An 18831-nucleotide genomic window follows, 5' to 3' on the forward strand; every position below is an offset into this window, starting at 1 on the left:
GGGAGCAGAGAAAAATGTAGAGCTCAATAAATATCAATAAAAGAAAAAGGAAGAAAGGGATAATCTCTTCTTGGAAGCTGTAGTGTGGCACAGTGAGTCACACAGTAAATTCCTTTATCCACACATTTCTACGTGGATGTGTTCACCACAAAGAATCATTGGTGTGATTTGTGGCCCCTGTCTCTGCTACACTGACAACTCTGGGTCCTCACTAGGACTCTTCCTGGCCATCCCGTTGCTGCATGGCTGCCATTTTAATACATGCCAGTTTTCCTGGAAAATAGCTAAACCTTTCTCTACCACTACTTACTTTTTTATTTTTCTTTCTTTTTCTTTTCTTTTTTTTTCTTTTTTTTTTTTTTGTTTTGATTTTGGTTTTTTGAGACAGGATTTCTCTGTAGCTTTGAAACCTGTCTTGGAACTTACTCTGTAGACCAGGTTGGTCTCAAACTCACAGTGACCTGCCTGCCTCTGCCTCCCAAATGCTGGGATCTTTCTTTTTAAAAACTAACTTCAGGGCTTTATTGTGTAGGTGAAGGACCACATCTTTGCCTTCCCACCCCTAAATTCTACCACTACTTAAAATTAAACTTTTTTTAAAAAAATATTTATTGGCCAGGCAGTGGTGGCACACGCCTTTAATCCCAGCACTCGGGAGGCAGAGGCAGGCGGATCTCTGAGTTCGAGGCCAGCCTGGTCTACAAGAACTAGTTCCAGGACAGGCTCTAGAAACTACAGGGAAACCCTGTCTCGAAAAAACCAAAAAAAAAATTTATTTATTTACTATGTATACAATATTCTGTCTGTGTGTATGCCTGAAGGCCAGAAGAGGGCACCAGAGCCCATTACAGATGGCTGTGAGCCACTATGTGGTTGCTGGGAATTGAACTCAGGACCTTTGGAAGAGTAGGCAATGCTCTTAACCTCTGAGCCATCTCTCCAGCCCCTAAAATTAAACTTTTTGAATTATATTTATTTATTTTTAATGTGTACAGGTGCTTTACCTACATGCATATCTGTGCACTATGAGCATGCCTGGTGCTTGTGGAAGCCGAAGAAGATCTCTTACAAGTGAACTTAGAGATTGTTGTGAGCTGCCATGTCGATGCTGGGTATCAAATGCAGATCCTCTGGAAGAGCAGCAAGTGCTCTTGATCACAGAGCCATCTCTCCAGCCCTTCTGCCCTCACTTTTAAAAAGATCGTTGACTTTAGATTCGTTTGTTTGTTTTTGTATTTTCAAAATAGGGTTTCTCTGTGTAGCTTTGGAACCTGTCCTGGAACTCGCTCTGTAGACCAGACTGACCTCAAGTTCACAGAATCTGCCTGCCTCTGCTTCCCGAGTGCTGGGAATAATGGTGTGTGCCACCCCTCCAACCCCACACACACTTATTTTTATTTTTTAATGTATGTATAAATGAGGAGGTCAGAATAGGGTGTCAAATCTCCTGGAATTGAAGTAACAGTCAATCAGTCAATTGTGAACCTCTGGATATGCATACAGGGAACCAGATTCCAGTCCTCTGGAAGATCAGCCAGTGCTTTTAACTACCGAGCAATCCCTTTGGCCCCTCTATTATTATTAGTGACCAGACCGAGCTGGGCCATGTAAGAGGAGCAGAGAACCAGAAGCCAAGAGGCCAGGAGAGCAGGAACCAACACCGGCTGCCAGAGGCAGAGAGGTCAACAGACTGGCACAGCCAAAATGGCTGGGTTATATAAGAATCAGAGAAAGGAGAGGAAGAAAAACCCAGCCAGTCCCTGGGCTGAAGAATTTTGGGTAGCGGATGGGGTATGCCAGCCAGGAGAACCCTGTAACAGGTAGACTGGCAGCCAGCGTCCGCTTTGTTATGTTAATAGGCACCTCAGTTAACACTGGCCATTTGTTTTGCTTTCGAGATCTAACAGTTAGCACTGTACAGATGCTTATTTTTAAGTGGGGCAAGCCTGTACCCTCAGCACTCGGGAGGCAGAAGCAGGGTCTTGCTGTGTTGCTCAAGCTGGCCTGGAATATACAAGCCCTGAGAGCCAGGACTACAGGAGTGTGCTACCATGGCAAGATTCTTTTCATGTCTTTGATGTATGAAGGTATTATTCTGCTGAGAACTGCCTGTTTTCACTTTTTTTTTTCTGTTGAATTTTGTCCTGTGTCACATAGATTATTTTTATTTTTTAAAAATCCATGTGGCTGGGCATGATGGTGCTAAATCCTGGCAGCGGCAGGTGGATCGCTGTGAGTTCAGGACCAGCCTGGTCTACACAGTGAGTTCTAGGACAGCCAGACCTGCAGGACTGTTACATAGAGAAGTTCTGTCTCAAAACAACAACAACAACAACAAAACAACCAAAAAAGAAAAAAGAAAAAGAAAGAGAAAGAAATCCACATGTCTGTCTGTCTGCCAAGAAGGAATAGGTGGTCATAAGTCACCTGACAAAGGTGATGGGAATCAAACTCAGGTCTTCTGGAAGAGTGAAAGGAAGCCATTTCTCTACACCCTCTACAAATTCTTTCTTTCCTTTTTCTCTTTCTTTCTTTCTTTCTTTCTTTCTTTCTTTCTTTCTTTCTTTCTTTTCTTCCCTCCCTTCTTCATCCCTCCCTCCTTCCTTTTTCTTTCTTTCTTTTTTTTAAATGTGCTTTCTGGTTTGTTTGTTACAGGTTTGTATTTCCCGGGTAGCATATTTGCGTGGCAGGAGGCAGGCAGGAACGCTGCAGGCAGTACCCTCTAGTGTTACTGTTCTCATTCAGGCCTTGCGTATGTTACATCCATGCATTGGCCTAGGAAGAAATGATTCCTTAACCATTTGCTGTGACTGGCATTGCAACTTCCAGGCAGGTCTGAACCATACAATTGACTTGGTCCTTGACAGCATAGGGTATTATGACTGTGTAGGTCTAGGAAGTCGAAATTCCTTAGCCTTGATCCTGGCTAGTGTCACAGCTCTTGGTTTGGGGTCTGAGACATTTGGCTCCAAAGACTTCACTACTGTCTGGAACTCTTCCAGCAAGCAGGGTCTGCAGTCTCTCTTCTGACTCCGTACAGCCTTTTCTTCCCCTCACTCTTAGTTCTCTTCCCTCCCCTGCTGTCTCTCTTCTGTTACAGCCCTTCTTCCTCTCTGCATGCTCTTGTTGATGTTGCCTTTGGTTGAAAGTCACTAGGCAGTGAAGGCTGGTCTTGAACTCCTGATCCTCCTACTTTCACCTCCCAAGTGTTTGCATTACAGGCGTGAGCCACACACCGAACTCTTGGACTGCTCAGTTGCTTCTTCAGCTGTTGAGCAGTGGGCAACCTGGCCTATTTTGTAGCTAGCTTGGCCTCTAGGCTGTTCAGTTATTGCTGCCACTGCCACACCACTGCCTCTGTCCTTGCTGCCATGATGCTGTCTCTGTGGCTTCACTTTTTTGTGTCAACAGCTGAGTCTACAGTACTGGAAGCAGACAAGAAAAGACTGTTGGAGAAATGTCTCTTAGCCGGGCGGTGGTCATGCACACCTTTAATTCCAGCTCTTGGGAGGCAGAGGCAGGTAGATCTCTGTGAGTTCGAGGCCAGCCTGGTTTACAAGAGCTAGTTCCAGAGCAGACTCCAAAAGCTACAGAGAAACCCTGTCTTGAAAAAAACAAAACACAAAAACAAACAAACACCCAAAAAACAACAACAAAAAAGGAAATGTCTCTTATGGGCCCATAGTTGTACAGAGAAACACTATCTAGAGAAACCCAATCAAACAAACCAGTAAAAAATTTCCTTCTATGAGGTCTAGTATGTGTTATATATTTAGCCGCCGTTATATACTTAAGTTTTTTTTTTCAGTTTGTCTAGTAATAATTCTCCCAATTAAGTAGGAACAAGACTAGCATGATGATACACACCTGAAAATCCTGTGCTTGGGAGGTGGGGGAAGCAAAAGGAAAAAGAGTTTAAAAGTTGCCGGGTGGCGGTGGTGCACGCCTTTAATCCCAGCACTCAGGAGGCAAGGCAGGCGGTTCTCCGTGAGTTCGAGGCCAGCCTGGTCTACAAGAGCTAGTTCCAGGACAGGCTCCAAAGCTACAGAGAAATCCTGTCTCGAAAAAAAAAAAAAGTCAGCCTCAGTCACACTGAGAATTTCGGCTAGCTTGGGCTCCAAAAGGCCCTACCTCAAAACAAAACAACCTTGTATCCCCATCTCAACTCCAAACAACAAAACCAAATAAGAGCAGAGGATTCTGGGTTTTGTAGTAGTTTCAATGTGCGCCCACACGTGCAAGAGACATTTCCCTGAAGGCTCTCTGTCCAGTTGTCAGCTTGATCCCGCCTCCTAACTTCCGGCGTCGCTGCATTTTTTTCCTAAGTCCAATCAGAGGGCGGGGTTTGTCTGTTCCCGGCCCTCTGATTGGTGCATTTGACCGGGTGCCCGAGTTCAAATTTTCAACCGTACCGGTTGAGTCCCGAGGCGGACGGGCGGCTGTGGCTTCTTAGATAAGTGGGTGCAAGGCGAAGCCGGGTAAGTGATGGGAAAGGGGGAGTCGCGGTGCACTGGGAGCCATTTCTCTAGGTTTCCGAGAGGGTAGGGGCATCCTCGGGGCAGGCCCTGAAAGCCTACGCAGCGCGCGGGCTCCGGCGACCGGACTTTGCGGTAAAGCTTCGGACTCGGACTCGGTATTCCTGGAAACCCCGGAGCAAAGGTTGCTCCAGGCTGTCAGGCCCTAGTTGGTAACGACTGTTCGTGCTAGCACTGCTCTCCAATTTCCGCTCTAAACTTTGCATTAAGCGCTCTTAGCATTTAGGGAAGGCGAGGCCCAGTGGATGGAAATAGCCCTGCCATTAAATAGCATTGGTGGAGGAAAAGAGATGTGATCGCCACCAACTGCGTTTATCCGAGATAGGAAAGTAATTTTGTTGTTTGCCAACACGGTTGAAGCAGAGTTAATTTTATTTTGATTGTCTTCTGTTTGTGATATAAAATTAATTTTATGTTATCCTTACTCCCCTTTCCCTTTGTATCGAGGCATTACGTCTTTCCGCCCTTTTAGCTTCCTTTCCTGGAACATTTATAGATTGGAGGAGAAGGAAAGTTGTATCCTTTAGTATTAACATAGTATTGTGGGTTGAGTTTACCCCCTATTTTCTTGATTTGTAATCGCATATAATTTTCTCAGTAGCAAAGATTCCCACCAAACTATTTCTGCTTGCTTGCTCTCTGCCCCTCCCTCCCCCCTCTCTCCCTCCCTCCGTCTCCCACTCTCTTTTCTTTTTTTCTGCACTTCCTGACTCATCCTTACCTTGTATCTTCACACCCTTTGCCTTTATTTAACTTTTTCTCATATTAGAAAAATACAAACTACTAAAGAACTATTTGCCACTATAGTAAAACTATTCTTTTTGTTGTTGCGTTGAGAGAGGGTCTCTCTACACATCCCTGGCTGTCTTAGAATTCATGTTGACCTGGCTGACATCAAACTCACAGATATGCCTGCTTCTACCCCTTAACTGCTGGGATTAAAGGCGTGTGCCACTATGCCTGGCTAGTAAGAATAGTAAGAATATTCTTGTGTGTGGCCTCAGTGTATTACACCTGTCAAGCCCCACCCCCCAAACCATATGTGTCCCTCTGTTGGTTTAAGTGCCTGTTCAATAGTATCAAGTTGCTATTTTTGGTTCAAAATTTTTGTGGCCTTTAGCCAGCAAAACCAACTGATTGACCTTTGAGAGTGTATTGTGAGCCTTTGTTGGTTCATGTTTAGATACTGTTTGTATACAGATACATGATAAAGTCAAGGCTTTATGGTATACTTGAGAACAAAATGGTTGATTTCTGTGTGTGTGTGGTATTGGGGTCTGAACTCAGTACCTTGCTCGTGGTAGGGGGAGTACTGGGGTACTGTCCTTTTTGTGTGTGTGATGACGATAATGATTACTACTGTTGTGACAGGGTCTTCTTGTAGCCCACATGGATCTGAAAGAAGATATGTAGCATAGGCTGTTCTTGAACTCCTAATCCTCCTTCCTTCACTGCCAGAGTGCTGGGTTTGCACTAACACACTCTGTTTATGTGGTGCTGGGATCTCAATGCCTGGGTCTTTGTGTATGCCAAGCAAGAACTCTACCAATTTAATTTTAAGACAGAAACTGGATAAGTTACTATTATGTAAATAAATTGTTTTGTAAGGGTTCTGGCAACTTTAGAAGTGAAGGAGATGGATGAGACTTCATACAGGAACATAAACTGACTCTTGGAAAGCAGGGTTTGGCTAGACGGGGATGAGAACAATCAGGTTGCATGTCTATGAACTGGATGCATAGGAAGGCCTGCAAAGTTTACAGTAGAATAGCAAGTGTGGAAAACTCAATCTTACTAAGTGGGTTGGCAAATTTGAGGTTTTCTAGTATGTAAGTAAAAGCATTTCTTTTTTCTTTTCTTCAAGACAGAGTTTCTTTGTGTAGCTCTGGCTGTTCTGGAACTCATTCTGTAGACCAGGCTGGCCTCTAACTTAGAGATCTACCTGCCTCTGCCTCTTGAGTGCTGAGATTAAAAGGGTACATTGTCACTGCCGGGCTCAGTAAAAACATTCTTTTGGTCAGGTTTATGCTGATGTTCTAGAATGAAATTCTCATCAGATTATTTTGGCAAGTACAATTAAATTTGGTCAAGAGAAAGCTATGTGGAAAAGTAGGACTGAATTCTACATTTCCTTCATATATTTTTTTCCTTTAGCTTTCCTTGGATTTGTTTTCTACAGTGTGAGTCTTTATACCCAGCTTCTTCCCTTTAAGATTTTTTTTATTTAAAGCCGGGCGGTGGTGGTGCACGCCTTTAATCCCAGCACTCTGGAGGCAGAGGCAGGCTGATCTCTGAGTTTGAGGCCAGCCTCTGGTCAATAGAGCTAGTTCCAGTACAGACTCCAAAGCTACAAAGAAACCCTGTCTCCAAAAAAAAATATTTAAAAAAAGCTTTTTTTGTTTGTTTGTTTTTTGTTTTGTTTTTCGAAACAAGGTTTCTCTGTAGCTTTGGTGCCTGTCCTGGAACTAGCTCTTGTAGACCAGGCTGGCTTCGAACTACAGAGATCCGCCTACCTCTGCATCCCAAGTGCTGGGATTAAAGGCATGCTCCACCACTGCCCAGCTAAAAGTTTGTTTTTTAAACTAGAGAGAAGAACAGGAGAAATTGTGTACCCTTTCACAAACTTACTGTTTTGCCATGGTATCGTTTAGGAAGCAGGATTGATAATGGTGTGAATGACTAGCCTGAGTTATTGTGTAGATAGATTTATATTTGAGACGAAAACATGTAAATCAGCAGCCCAATTGTTCTTTACAAGAAAAAAAGATGGAATTAAACATAAATAAAAAGATGCCGTATTAGTCAGCATTTTCTAAAGGAACAGAGTTTATAGATTGAAGATGTCTGTATGGGATTTATTAGAAAATGGCTTACAGGCTGTGGTCTAGCTGCTTTAACAGTGACTGTCTACCAAGGAAGAATCCAGTAGTTGTTCAGTAGTCCCTGAGGCTGGGTGTCTCAGCTGGTCTCCAGTATCTGCCACAGTGTGTGCTCTAATGCCAGTGGGAGCCAGCAGGCAAAGCAGCAAGCTTCCTTCTTCCATGTCCTTTATTTAGGTGGCCAGCAGAAGGTGTGGCCTACATTAAAAGGTGAATCCCACCTAAAAAAGATCTGGATTAAAGATGTGTTTTTCCACTCAAGAGATTTTGTTTAAAAGTGGGTCTTCCCATTTCAAATTATTTAATTAAGAAAAAAAATCTCTTACAGGTGTACCCAGCTGCTTGGTTTTCGTTAATTCTCCATGTAGTCAAGTTGACCACCAAGTAGCTAGCACAAGTTGACCCCTTGTCAATTTGACACAACCATGTATGTCATTATTAATTTCCAAATGAAAACAATAATCAGGTTATAATTAACATCTGACATCATAACTATCCAACATACTCTATAAATGCATTATGAATATTAGAATAGATAGTAATGTCCCATGAGGGACATTCTTTAGGGATCTCAAAACTTTAATATGATAACTACTGATAATCTCTTAACTGATGTGCATTGTATGATAAAGAGATCGAGGAAAGAAAACACAACTGTACAGAAGCATTCTTAACAAAATATGACAGAAACATGTCAACTGTAATCCTCATTTCTACAACTGGTCACGTGGCTTTAGCTGGTCTTCCTCTAATACCCTTTCTGTATTTTCTCCTCCTTCAGCAAGCTCTTGGCCGTTTTCCTGGAGGAGTGAGCCAGGCCTTAATTTTTGAAGGGTCTGTGCCCTTTTTCATCCTGCCTGGATTGGATTGTTGTAGTCTCCCAGGATATGCTAGCACCAATAGACAGACGCCCTAAAGGATCATCTGTACTCCAGATAAATATTTTTTTTACCTCCACTATGGAAAAGCAATCCAATTTTCCCTTGGTAATCTGGATCAGTCACCCCTCCTAACACTGTTATTCCTTTCTTAGCCAAAGTGGCCAGGGGGATGTTTGAACTTCCAGTTCAATAGAATATTTGCTGTGGCTCTTGGCAAGAACACTATACACTCTGGAACCAAAACTTCTTGGTTAGCAGAACTTAAGGTTGAGGGCTCAGGAAGCAAAAAATTTTTCCTAGAGGGTTACTAGGGGGCGATAGTGAATGTGGAACTATCCCACCACCACCCACTCCTTTTTTGGTTTTTGTTTTTTTGAGACAGGATTTCTCTGTAGTTTTGGATCTTGGATCCTGTCCTGGAACTTGCACTGTAGATCAGAAACTACCACATATTGGATGCTGATTCAAATCAAATACCACCCTCTGGAGAACCCTGCCCAGCCCTCCATGCTGCTGCCACCTGATTGGCACTGTAACTGTCTTTCTCTCAGGCTAGCAGATGGTGGGGAACATGATAAGACCAGTGGATGCCACGATTGTGGGCCCACTGCCGCACTTTTCTGGCTATGAAGTGAGTTAATCAGAAGCAATACTGTTGAATACCTTGATGGTGAGTAAGGCATTGTGTAGCTCACGGATAGTGGTTTTGGTAGAAGCATTACATGCAGGAAAGACAAATCCATATCCAGAATAGGTATCCAATAAGGACAAATGCTGTCCTTTCCATGGAGGAAGTGGTTCAGTACAGTCAGCCTGCCACCAGGCCACTGTCTGGTCACTCCGGGGAATGGTCCCATATCTGGGGCTCAGTGTCAGCTCTGGTACTCAGCAGCAGTTGTCGCCAGGTCAGCCCATGACAACTTCCATCTCTGCCACTATGGCCACTTTGTTCATGGGCCATGACAGGGATGGCTGGGGAAAGAGGTTGACTATCTACAGAATGCTCTGTGTGATAGCTCTAGCTGTCCTGGATCTAGCTCTGTAGACCAGGCTGGCTTCAAACTCACAGAGATCAGAGATCTGCCTGTCCCTGCCTCCCAAGTGCTGAAGTTAAAGGTGTGTGTCACCACCGCCTATCTGAAGTCATCTTTTGATGAGCATTTACATGGAACACAAGTATCTTAATATCTTTGCCCATTTAGAGAAATCTACTCACATAATTCTTCCCTAGACGTCTTCTTATCAATTTCACAATCCAAGTCCCTGACCGTACAGTCATTGACTGCAGTCCATGAATCAGTGAAGAATTCATGTCTAGTCATTTCTCCTTCCAGACAAAATGTATGACCATGAGTACTGCCCAAAGTTATGCCCAGTGTCTTGCATGGTTCCAGAGAGGGGTTGTAATGCTGCAACTGTCCATGTCTGGGTGGTGCCTGCATAACATGCAGAACCATCAGTAAGCCAGGCCCTAGTCTCCTTTTTCTCAGTCAACTGATCATAGTGAACACCCCATGAGGCTATAGGCGCATGCTTGGCAGCAGATGGTATTGTAACAGGAGTAGAAACCGTAGACATTTGGGCAGCTTTTCCATGTAACTAGCTTGTGCCTTCAGGACCTGCTCAGGCCTGCTCACATTTACACTACTTATATTGATTGCTGCTCTACATGTCCTTCTTTATGGTTTGCTGAGTCAGATAACACTCAGCTCGTGATGGCTAGCTCCGGTTGCATGATGGCCCGTGGCTGAACTTTCAGTTTCCCCTAAGCAGACTAGACTAGTAGATGATGGTAGAGCCTTGCTCCAGAATGCCAAAGGTCTCTTCCGTGATTCGCCTATAGGGCCTGCCAAAAGCTCCAAACAGCATTCCTACTGCCAGTTACACCTCAAGAACGCTCAGGTTTGCTAGATCATATATATAGTCCAAGTGGCAGAGCAGCCTGGACCTGTTTAAGAACCTCGTCCTGTTCCAGTACCCACTCAAAGTTAGTAAAATTTGGTATAAGATTAACACATCTAAGTGAGGAGCGTTCTATCTCTAGAACCCAAATAGGCCCCTGAATGTGCTTCTTTCTTGGTGGTGGGAGGGGGTAGTTATAATAACTCCTCCTTCACCTTAGAAGGGATATCTCTGCATACTCCACATCACTGAACTCAAGAATTCCACGGAAGTAGAAGGCCTTTAAATTTTGGTTGGATTTATTTTCCATCCTCTCATGTGCATATGTGTTACCAACCAGTCCAAAGCTACCTCCTGCTCACTTGGTCCAGTCAACATAATTGACAGTATAGTGTATCAATGTGCAATCGAACTAAGTTAGGACATGAGAGTTACTATATCCTTGAGGTAAAACTGTAAAAGTATACTGCTGGCATTTCCAACTGAAAGCAAATTCCTTCTGGTGGTCGTTATGGACAAGCACTGGGAAAAAGGCATTTGCTAGATCAATACCTGCCTACCTGGAGATGTGTTAATCTGCTCAGTGCTCAAGTAAGGACTCTGTGTTTGATATAGCAGCTGCGATCAGAGTCACTACTTGATTGAGTTGTCTTTCTTTTTGTTTTTTTTTTTTGTGACAGGGTTTCTCTGTGTAACAGCTCTGGATGTCCTGGAACTCTCTCTGTAGACCAGGCTGACCTCAAACTCACAGAGATCTGCCTGTCTCTGCCTCCCAAATTAAAATTAAAAATGGAATTAAGATTGGAATTAAAAATGTATGTGTGCCACCACTGCCTGGCCAAAATTTTTAAAGTTTATCCTTTTAAAACACCTGCTGTTTCCAGGTGCTTAATGAGCAGTGTCTGTGGGCTATGGATACTGAGAAGAGGCCTGAGAAGGTCATCTGTGACGTGGGCTGGAGGCCATTAACTACAGGGCAGGTGTGTATCCATGGTGAGGTACACGCGAAGGAGTGAAAGAAGTGTTAGTAAATCAGCTTCATCAATGTTTACGTAACTGAAGTATGTCTTTTTAAGCCAGTACATATTTTTGAAAGAAATTCCTTAAATTTGGAAACGAAGTAAAATCACTCACTATCCAACCTTTTAGAGATGCGGTGATGGTGCACGCTTTTAATCCCAGCACTTGGAAGACAGAGGCAGGTGGATCTCTAAATGCAAGGCCAGCCTGGTTTACAGAATGAGTTCCAGGACAGCTGGGTCTACACAGAGAAACTCTGTCTCAAAAAAACTAAAAAACAAACAAAAGAACAAGTTGTGCTTGGTGGCACATCCTGTATAATTCCAGCGCTTGTTAAGTGGTGGCAGAAAAGAGCAAGCCCTGAGTGGATGTGTCTTGTTAATATGAACACAAATAAAAGTTTTTAAAACAGTAAACATGAGCCAGGTGTGGTGGTGCATGTGTTTAATTCCAGTACTTGGAAAGCAGGTCATCTATGTGAGTTGAAGGCTAGGCTAGCCTGGTCTATGTGGTGAGTTCTAGTACAGCTGGGGCTGCATAGAGAGATTCTGTCTCAAAACAAGCAAACTCAGTAAAATATGATTTACAATTTTTTTGTGTGTGAGAGTGGGAGTGTGTGTGTGTGTGTGTGTGTGTGTGTGTGTGTGTGTGTGTGTATGTATGTATGTATGTATGTATGTATGTATGTATGCGTACGCGCATGCGCACATGAGTGTATGTGTGCATGCATGCATGCAGTTAGGGGCATGAGTACCATGGTGTGTGTGTGGTCAGAGGATGTTTTAGGAATGGTTTTCCCCCTTCCACCATAGATTCTAGGGACCAAGCTTAGGTTGTCAGGCTGGCACAGCAAGCTCCTTTACCCACTGATCATCTCTGTTGTGCTATCTTGTTTGAGATAGCTTAGGCTGGCCTCAGATTCACTGTGTATCCTATGTTAGCCTTGAACTGATGGTTGTCCTGCTGCCTCAACTGCTCATTCACGGTGACACCATGTCTTTCTGGAATTGGTAAGTTTGAAAAAGAAATGAAAATACATTTGCTTGGTGTTTCTGGGTGAATTAGAACGAGTGTCTAGTGTGTCCTGTGCTGACTTCTGAGTGCTGGAATGCTAAAGGATTGATTTTGGATCTTTCTTTTCTTTTCTTTTTTCTTTTTTCTTTTTCTTTTTTTCCGAGACAGGGTTTCTCTGTAGCTTTAGAGCCTGTCCTGGAACTAGCTCTTGTAGACCAGGCTGGCCTCAAACTCAGAGATCCGCCTGCCTCTGCCTCCCAAGTGCTGGGATTAAAGGCGTGTGCCACCACTGCCCTGCTGATTTTGGTTCTTAAATGGACCCAGTTTTGGAAGCTCCGTAGATCTGTTGCTGTAAACAGATCAGATTTCAACATAGAAGTTAGCAAATGTGGGAACCAAGTTCATTAGGTTCATTAGGTTCATTAGGCTTAGTTTGTACGTTTGACTACTAGTCAAAACCAGGTGTTAGATATGTTGCTATTTATTGACTCTTCTCTAATCCCTTGTGTACAAGGAAAAATATGTGAATGTTTCATCTCTGGGTAAAATGAAAGTATGTGTTAATGTAAGACCCCTCACCCCTGTGCAGGCGGGAGAGGGTGCTGGTGAGGAAATGCCAGTGCCTGGATGAGATTGTTTTGACTGACTGCCTCTACTGAAGCCTCGGCTTCTGTTGGCTCTTGAATTACCAACAGTTTAGCTCGTGCTTTCCTCTTTGTCTCACAACTGGGTGGTGAGGCGCTTGACCTCACATCCGCCTGTTTTGCTAGGAGCCGCTGACCTGCAATTTCAGGCCTGCTTAGAATATGCTCTGTGCTGCTCCCCAGCCCTTCAGAACCTGCCCGTTTTGATTTATAGAGCTTGTCAAGGCCAGTTATTTTGGGTTTGGGGGAGAGTGAAGAGACTAGAGGCAGCTTGAGGCGAGTTTCCTATGAACGTAGACAGGCTGCACTCGCTGTTCGGCAGTCCTCCTCATGGGGGCTTGTCTCCACCTATTCTTCCCCCTAAAAAACTGGGGGATACATATTTATTTATTTATGAGACATGGTTTCTCTGTATAACAGCCCTAGCTGTCTTGGACCTTTTTTTTTTTTTTTAAGATTTATTTATTCATTATGTATATAGTGTTCTGCAGGCCAATAAAGGGCACCAGATCTTACTACAGATGGTTGTGAGCTGCCATGTGGTTGCTGGGAATTGAACTCAGGGCCTTTGGAAGAGCAGGCAGTGCTCTTAACCGCTGAGCCATCTCTCCAGCCCTGCCCTGGAACTCTTTTGTAGGCAGTCTGTGAACTAACAGAGATCCGCCTGCCTCTTCCTCCTGATTGCTGAGATTAAAGGCGTGTTCCACCACAGCCTGGCTCTATTGTCTGTACCTAAAGAGAAAGGATTACACATGTGTATCTTTTCAGTGTTTTGGTTTGGTTTGGTTTGGTTTGGTTTGGTTAGGTGGGGAGGGTCTATACGATACGAGGGGTGATATGTAACAGGCAGTTTTATAAAGAACTAGTTCATACATAGCTTGGTTCATGCATACCATATTGAGTTGGCTTTCTTATTTAAAGACTATTTCTACGGGGCTGGAGAGATGGCAGTTAAGAGCATTGCCTGCTTTTCCAAAGGTCCTGAGTTCAATTCCCAGCAACCACATGGTGGCTCACAACCATCTGTAATGAGGTCTGGTGCCCTCTTCTGGACTATAGGCATGCATGCAGACAGAATATTGTTTACATAATAAATAAATGTTTAAAAAAAAGAATATTATTTCTACTTTATTTTATTTTGTGTGGGTTTTTTGCCTGCAAGTATGTGTGTATACCATGTGCTTGCCAGGTGCCCATAGAGGCCTGAAGAGGGCATCAGATCCCTAGGAAAAGAATTACGGATGGTTGTGAGCCACCATGTGGGTGCTGGGAATCAAGTCTCTGACCTCTGGAAGAGCAGACCGTGCTCTCAGATTTCCTGTAGGATTATTTTTCATTAAAAGCTGTTTTTCTTGAGCTGGTTCCAGGGCAGTCAAGGCTATACAAAGAAACCCTGTCTGGAACCAACAAAACAGCTGATTTTTGTTGTTGTTGTTTTTTTTAATTTTCATGTATTTCTTTTGTAGAAGCAAGGACTCAGTATGTAGTCCTTGCTGACCTGAAATTTGCTACTATGTATATCAGGTTGTCCTTTATCTCAGACTCACCTGTCTCTGCTCCCAGTGCTGGGATTAAAGTGTGACCAAGCCCAGGTGAAGGTTATTTTTCTACTGAGAATATCTGTAATTTTTCAGGGGCCTGCGCTGTGGTAGTTTTAGATAATTTTGAAATATGAAGCTAATTCTCTTGCTTGGCAGCTTGATTTGTTTAAGGGAATGTGGTTGACATATGTGCCTTCCCTCACCCTTCAGTGAGACATGTGTTGACAGAAATTCAATCTTGATTAAGGGGTGCAGGATGGGTCCAGTTCCCACCATTTGTGGGGCTCTCATTTAATCAGCTGCCTTTAGCCTTGACCTCTGCGGTATCCCACTAGGCTCTAATAGACTTTAATTTTTGATATTTTGACTTGTTTGTGGTGAGGCAGTATTATGAAACTATCTTGATTTACACAGTTTGTTACTTCACTTTTGTGTGCTGGTCCCTCCTTCCTCTTCTGGTACTCTGTCACTGAGGCTCCTTCCCAACCCCTTCTTTAGGTTTTCTTCGTATACTTTGTCAACCTTTAATGGAGAGGATGAGAGTTCTCAAGGAATAATGGATATATAGTTGTTAATTTGAGCCCACTTTGAGAAGAGGCAGAGTGGTTTTTTTTTTTTTTTTTTTTTTTTTTTTTTTTTTTGTTGTTGTTCTTTTGTTTTTCTTTTCTGAGACAGTCTCACTTTGTAGCCTAGGCTGGCCTGGACCTCAGTGTGTAGGCCCAGGATGACCTCACACTTGAGGCAGTACTCTTGCTTGAGGGTCTTAAGTGCTGGGATTATAGGTGTATGTATGTACACCATGCCCAGCTAGAGTGGCAGGGTAGCCTCCTGAGTTGGCCAGTCTAGACAAAAAGATAGTATAAAAAGAGTGTTTTAAAAAATAGACCACTGGCCGGGCGGTGGTGGCGCACACCTTTAATCCCAGCACTCGGGAGGCACAGGCAGGCGGATCTCTGAGTTTGAGGCCAACCTGGTCTACAAGAGCTAGTTCCAGGACAGACTCTAGAAACTACAGGGAAACCCTGTCTCGAAAAACCAAAAAAAAAAAAAAAAAAAAAAAAAAAGACCACTGGAGGTGGTAGCTGGAGAGAGAGATGGCTCAGCACTGGCTGCTCTTCCACAGGACCTGGGTTCAGTTCCCATCATCCACATGGTGGCTCACAACTGTCTGTAACTCCATTTCCAAGTAATCTAACACACTTATACAGACACACATGTAGGAAAACACCAATACAAATAAATAAATCATTTTAAAAAATAGACAATTGGGCTGGACAAATGCTCAGTGGTTAAAGTGCTTGCTGGTTTTGTAGAGGACCCAGGTTTGAATTCAACACCCACATGGTATTTCATAGCTCTCTGTAATACCAGTTCCAGGGTATCTGATGCTCTCTTTTGACATCTGCAGGCAACTGGCATGCATGTTGTGCACATATGTGTATGTGCTGGCAAAATATTCATACAAATGGGGAAAAAACGGATGAGGTTGGAGATATGGCTCAGCAATTAAGAACACTGGCTGCTCTTTTAGATGTCTTGAGTTCACTTCTCAGCAACCACATGGCAGCTCACATGTCTATAATGGGATCTGATGCCTTCTTTGGGCATGCAGGCATGCATGCAGGCAGAGCACTCATACTTAAAATGTATAAATAAATAAATCTTAAGAAAACCTATATATGGAAATACTAGAAAGATATGTAATGTAATGAACAAATCAAGGTAGTGGTCAACTTATGGATCACATAAATGGAAAACATTATTTCCAAAAAACCAGTTGATTGTAATTATTCTTGGATTATTGTAGGCCCATATTTCTATATGGTGTGGCAGCCAGGCTCTAAAGCCATAGGCACCACCTGAGGATGGCTACGTAGCCTACCTACCAGACAGGCCTTCACATCCTAACAAAAGGTCAGGATGTTTTTGCTCCTTCTTTGTAATTTGGAGGACGCCTGATAAAAATGCCAATTCAAACCTACAGGACAGCTAGCATACACAGCAGACAGGTAGTTGTGGATGTGACTGAAAGCCATTCACCTGATTACCTAGGAGACAGAATGCTAATGTATTTCCCCTAAGTTAAGTTTCAGTATAAAGACTATTTGGAGAATAAACGAGAAAAATTCTTCAGGATGTAAACTCAGGACTTCATGAGGGAATCACTGAGAATCTCCCTCCCGATAAAGCCATGTGAGTTGTGCCTTTATCCCCGCACCTCCATGCCGGTCCAGGGAGAGATAGTTTATATTGTGGTCTGGTCAAGAGAAATAATTGAGAGTCCAGGCTAGCATCAGACCCGGACAGATTATCAAGAATATTCAGCAAACATTCCTGGAATTCAGTCTTTTCTGAAGTGCAAACTTAGAGGAGAGTAAATGTTGCTCACCTCACTAGCCCTTTGAGCTGGAAAGGTAGACACCATATAATAAAAGGCATATTCTCAAGGAGCACAGAGGTTTTTGGGTTTTTTTTTTTTTTTTTTTTTTTGGTTTTTTTGGTTTTTTTCGAGACAGGGTTTCCCTGTAGTTTCTAGAGCCTGTCCTGGAACTAGCTCTTGTAGACCAGGCTGGCCTCGAACTCAGAAATCTGCCTGCCTCTGCCTCCCGAGTGCTGGGATTAAAGGCGTGCGCCACTACCGCCCGGCTCTGAGCACAGAGCTTTATAGTGCAGTCTCTCCTACTCTGTGTCTCCCAGGCTCCTGCACAGACTCAGTTACTAACCCTTCTTCATCTATATATGTGGATGTATGAATATGTTGCCTTTTTCCTCTTTTTTGATTTTTTTGAAATCATAGAGGCTCAGACAGGAGGTATTAGGCCAGCCAAAGAGACAACAACAAAAGCATGTGAAAGGTTAGATTTGAACACTTTTCAGGTTTTTATTAATTAATTAATTTGGTGGAATCAGGGTCATTTTCCCGTCCCTCTTTTGTTTGTTTGTTTGTTTGTTTGTTTGGTTGGTTTTTTTGAGATGGTTTTTCTGTGTAGCCCTGACTGTTCTGGAACTCACTTTTTAGACCAGCCTGGCCTTGAACTCACAGAGATCTGCCTGCCTCGGCCTTTCAAGTGTCACACCTGGCTTGAGTTAGAAAGGGGTTTAATATAGATTTAAGTCTGGTATTAAGAGTAGGAAAGGGACTTGAGAGATGGGTCAACAGGTAAGAACATGGCTGCTACCAGAGGGTTTGATAGCTCACATTCACATGGCATCTAAGTTCCAGGTGAATCTTGCCCTTCTGGCCTTGCAGACACTTCATACAGGTAGTACCCAGATATATGAGCAGAGAAAACACCATGCATATACAATAAAAATAAATAAGAATTACAAAATAAATAAAAAAGAAGAAATAAAAAAGAAAAGGAAAGAGGCTTGAATAAAGGACAAAAAAATAGAAATTGTAGAGTGATCACGGGCTTCTCGAGAGAGCTGCTGAAGTCATAGTTTGCAGAGGGCTAAGTGTAATTGTGGCTTGTTACATTCCCGTCTTCCTTCCTCAGCTCTGCTTGTCTTCATTATAGTCCTGCCTGGGACGTGTTCCCAGTGACCTCAATTAGGCATTGAGATCATGGGAATCTAAGATTTTCCCATGTCTTTCAGCATAGTTGTTCAAAAGAGCAGAAAATGCCCTCTTTCAACCACAGGATTTTAACTGTTGCTTGAAAAATCCTTCACTAATGGCCTTTTAAAAAAATTGCCTTTATTTATGTATTTATTTATATGGTATGAATTTGTATCTATTTTGTGTATGTGTGGCTACATAGCAAGTTCCAGGCCAATCTGCTATGTAAGTCCCTGTCTTTACCCCCACCCTTACCAGGAACAACAAAAAAGTTAGGTGTCGTGTTGCATGCCTTTAATCCCAGCACTTTGGAGGCAGAGGAGAACTGATCAATTTTTTGAGGCCATCGCTGTTGTACAGATCAAGTTCCAGGCAAGCTAGAGTTACATAGTGAGACCCCGTCTTAAAAAAACAAAACAAAAAAACCCCAGCAGCAGCAACAACAACAAAATCAATATCAAACAAATGATGAAGCGGAAATAAAGGCGAATGAAAAGTTTAGAATGGCATAATAAAGAGCCTTCTCAAGTCAAAAGACTATGGAAAACGTGAAGGGCTAGCTTAGGGCAGATAGAGACCTGACCCTCCCAGCACTGCTGATTCCTGAGTGACCAGTGAGGGCTGCCAGAGTGTGCTGCCACTGGGAGCATAACGAGCCTGGATGGCTGGATAGTCTCTGATCCTTAGCTTCCTTTTCCAGCATGAGGACTGTAAGTGAAGCTTTACAAGGTTGTAAATGAGCCTTAGAAGCACTAAAGATTTAGTAGTTACTACAGCCTGGCATCTCTAGTAGCTATTTTTGTTCCTGCAGTTGTTTTTAACCAGTTTTAAGTGTTGTCATGTGACTTTTGGC

The 18831-nt window shown here is 43.2% G+C and overlaps 1 protein-coding gene across 2 annotated transcripts in view; it reads left to right on the top strand.

The window, feature by feature from the left end:
- Positions 1-4388: 4388 nt before the first annotated feature.
- Positions 4389-18831, top strand: part of Tpx2 (TPX2 microtubule nucleation factor) — a 48024-nt gene continuing 33581 nt past the window's right edge. For both annotated transcript variants that reach the window (XM_038330638.1, XM_038330639.1), the window contains exon 1: positions 4389-4478. The gene's annotated coding sequence lies outside the window, so the exon portion shown is untranslated. The remainder of the gene's footprint in view (positions 4479-18831) is intronic.

Source organism: Arvicola amphibius, chromosome 5 (genome assembly GCF_903992535.2).
Source record: "Arvicola amphibius chromosome 5, mArvAmp1.2, whole genome shotgun sequence".
Classification (NCBI taxonomy): Eukaryota; Metazoa; Chordata; class Mammalia; order Rodentia; family Cricetidae; genus Arvicola; species Arvicola amphibius.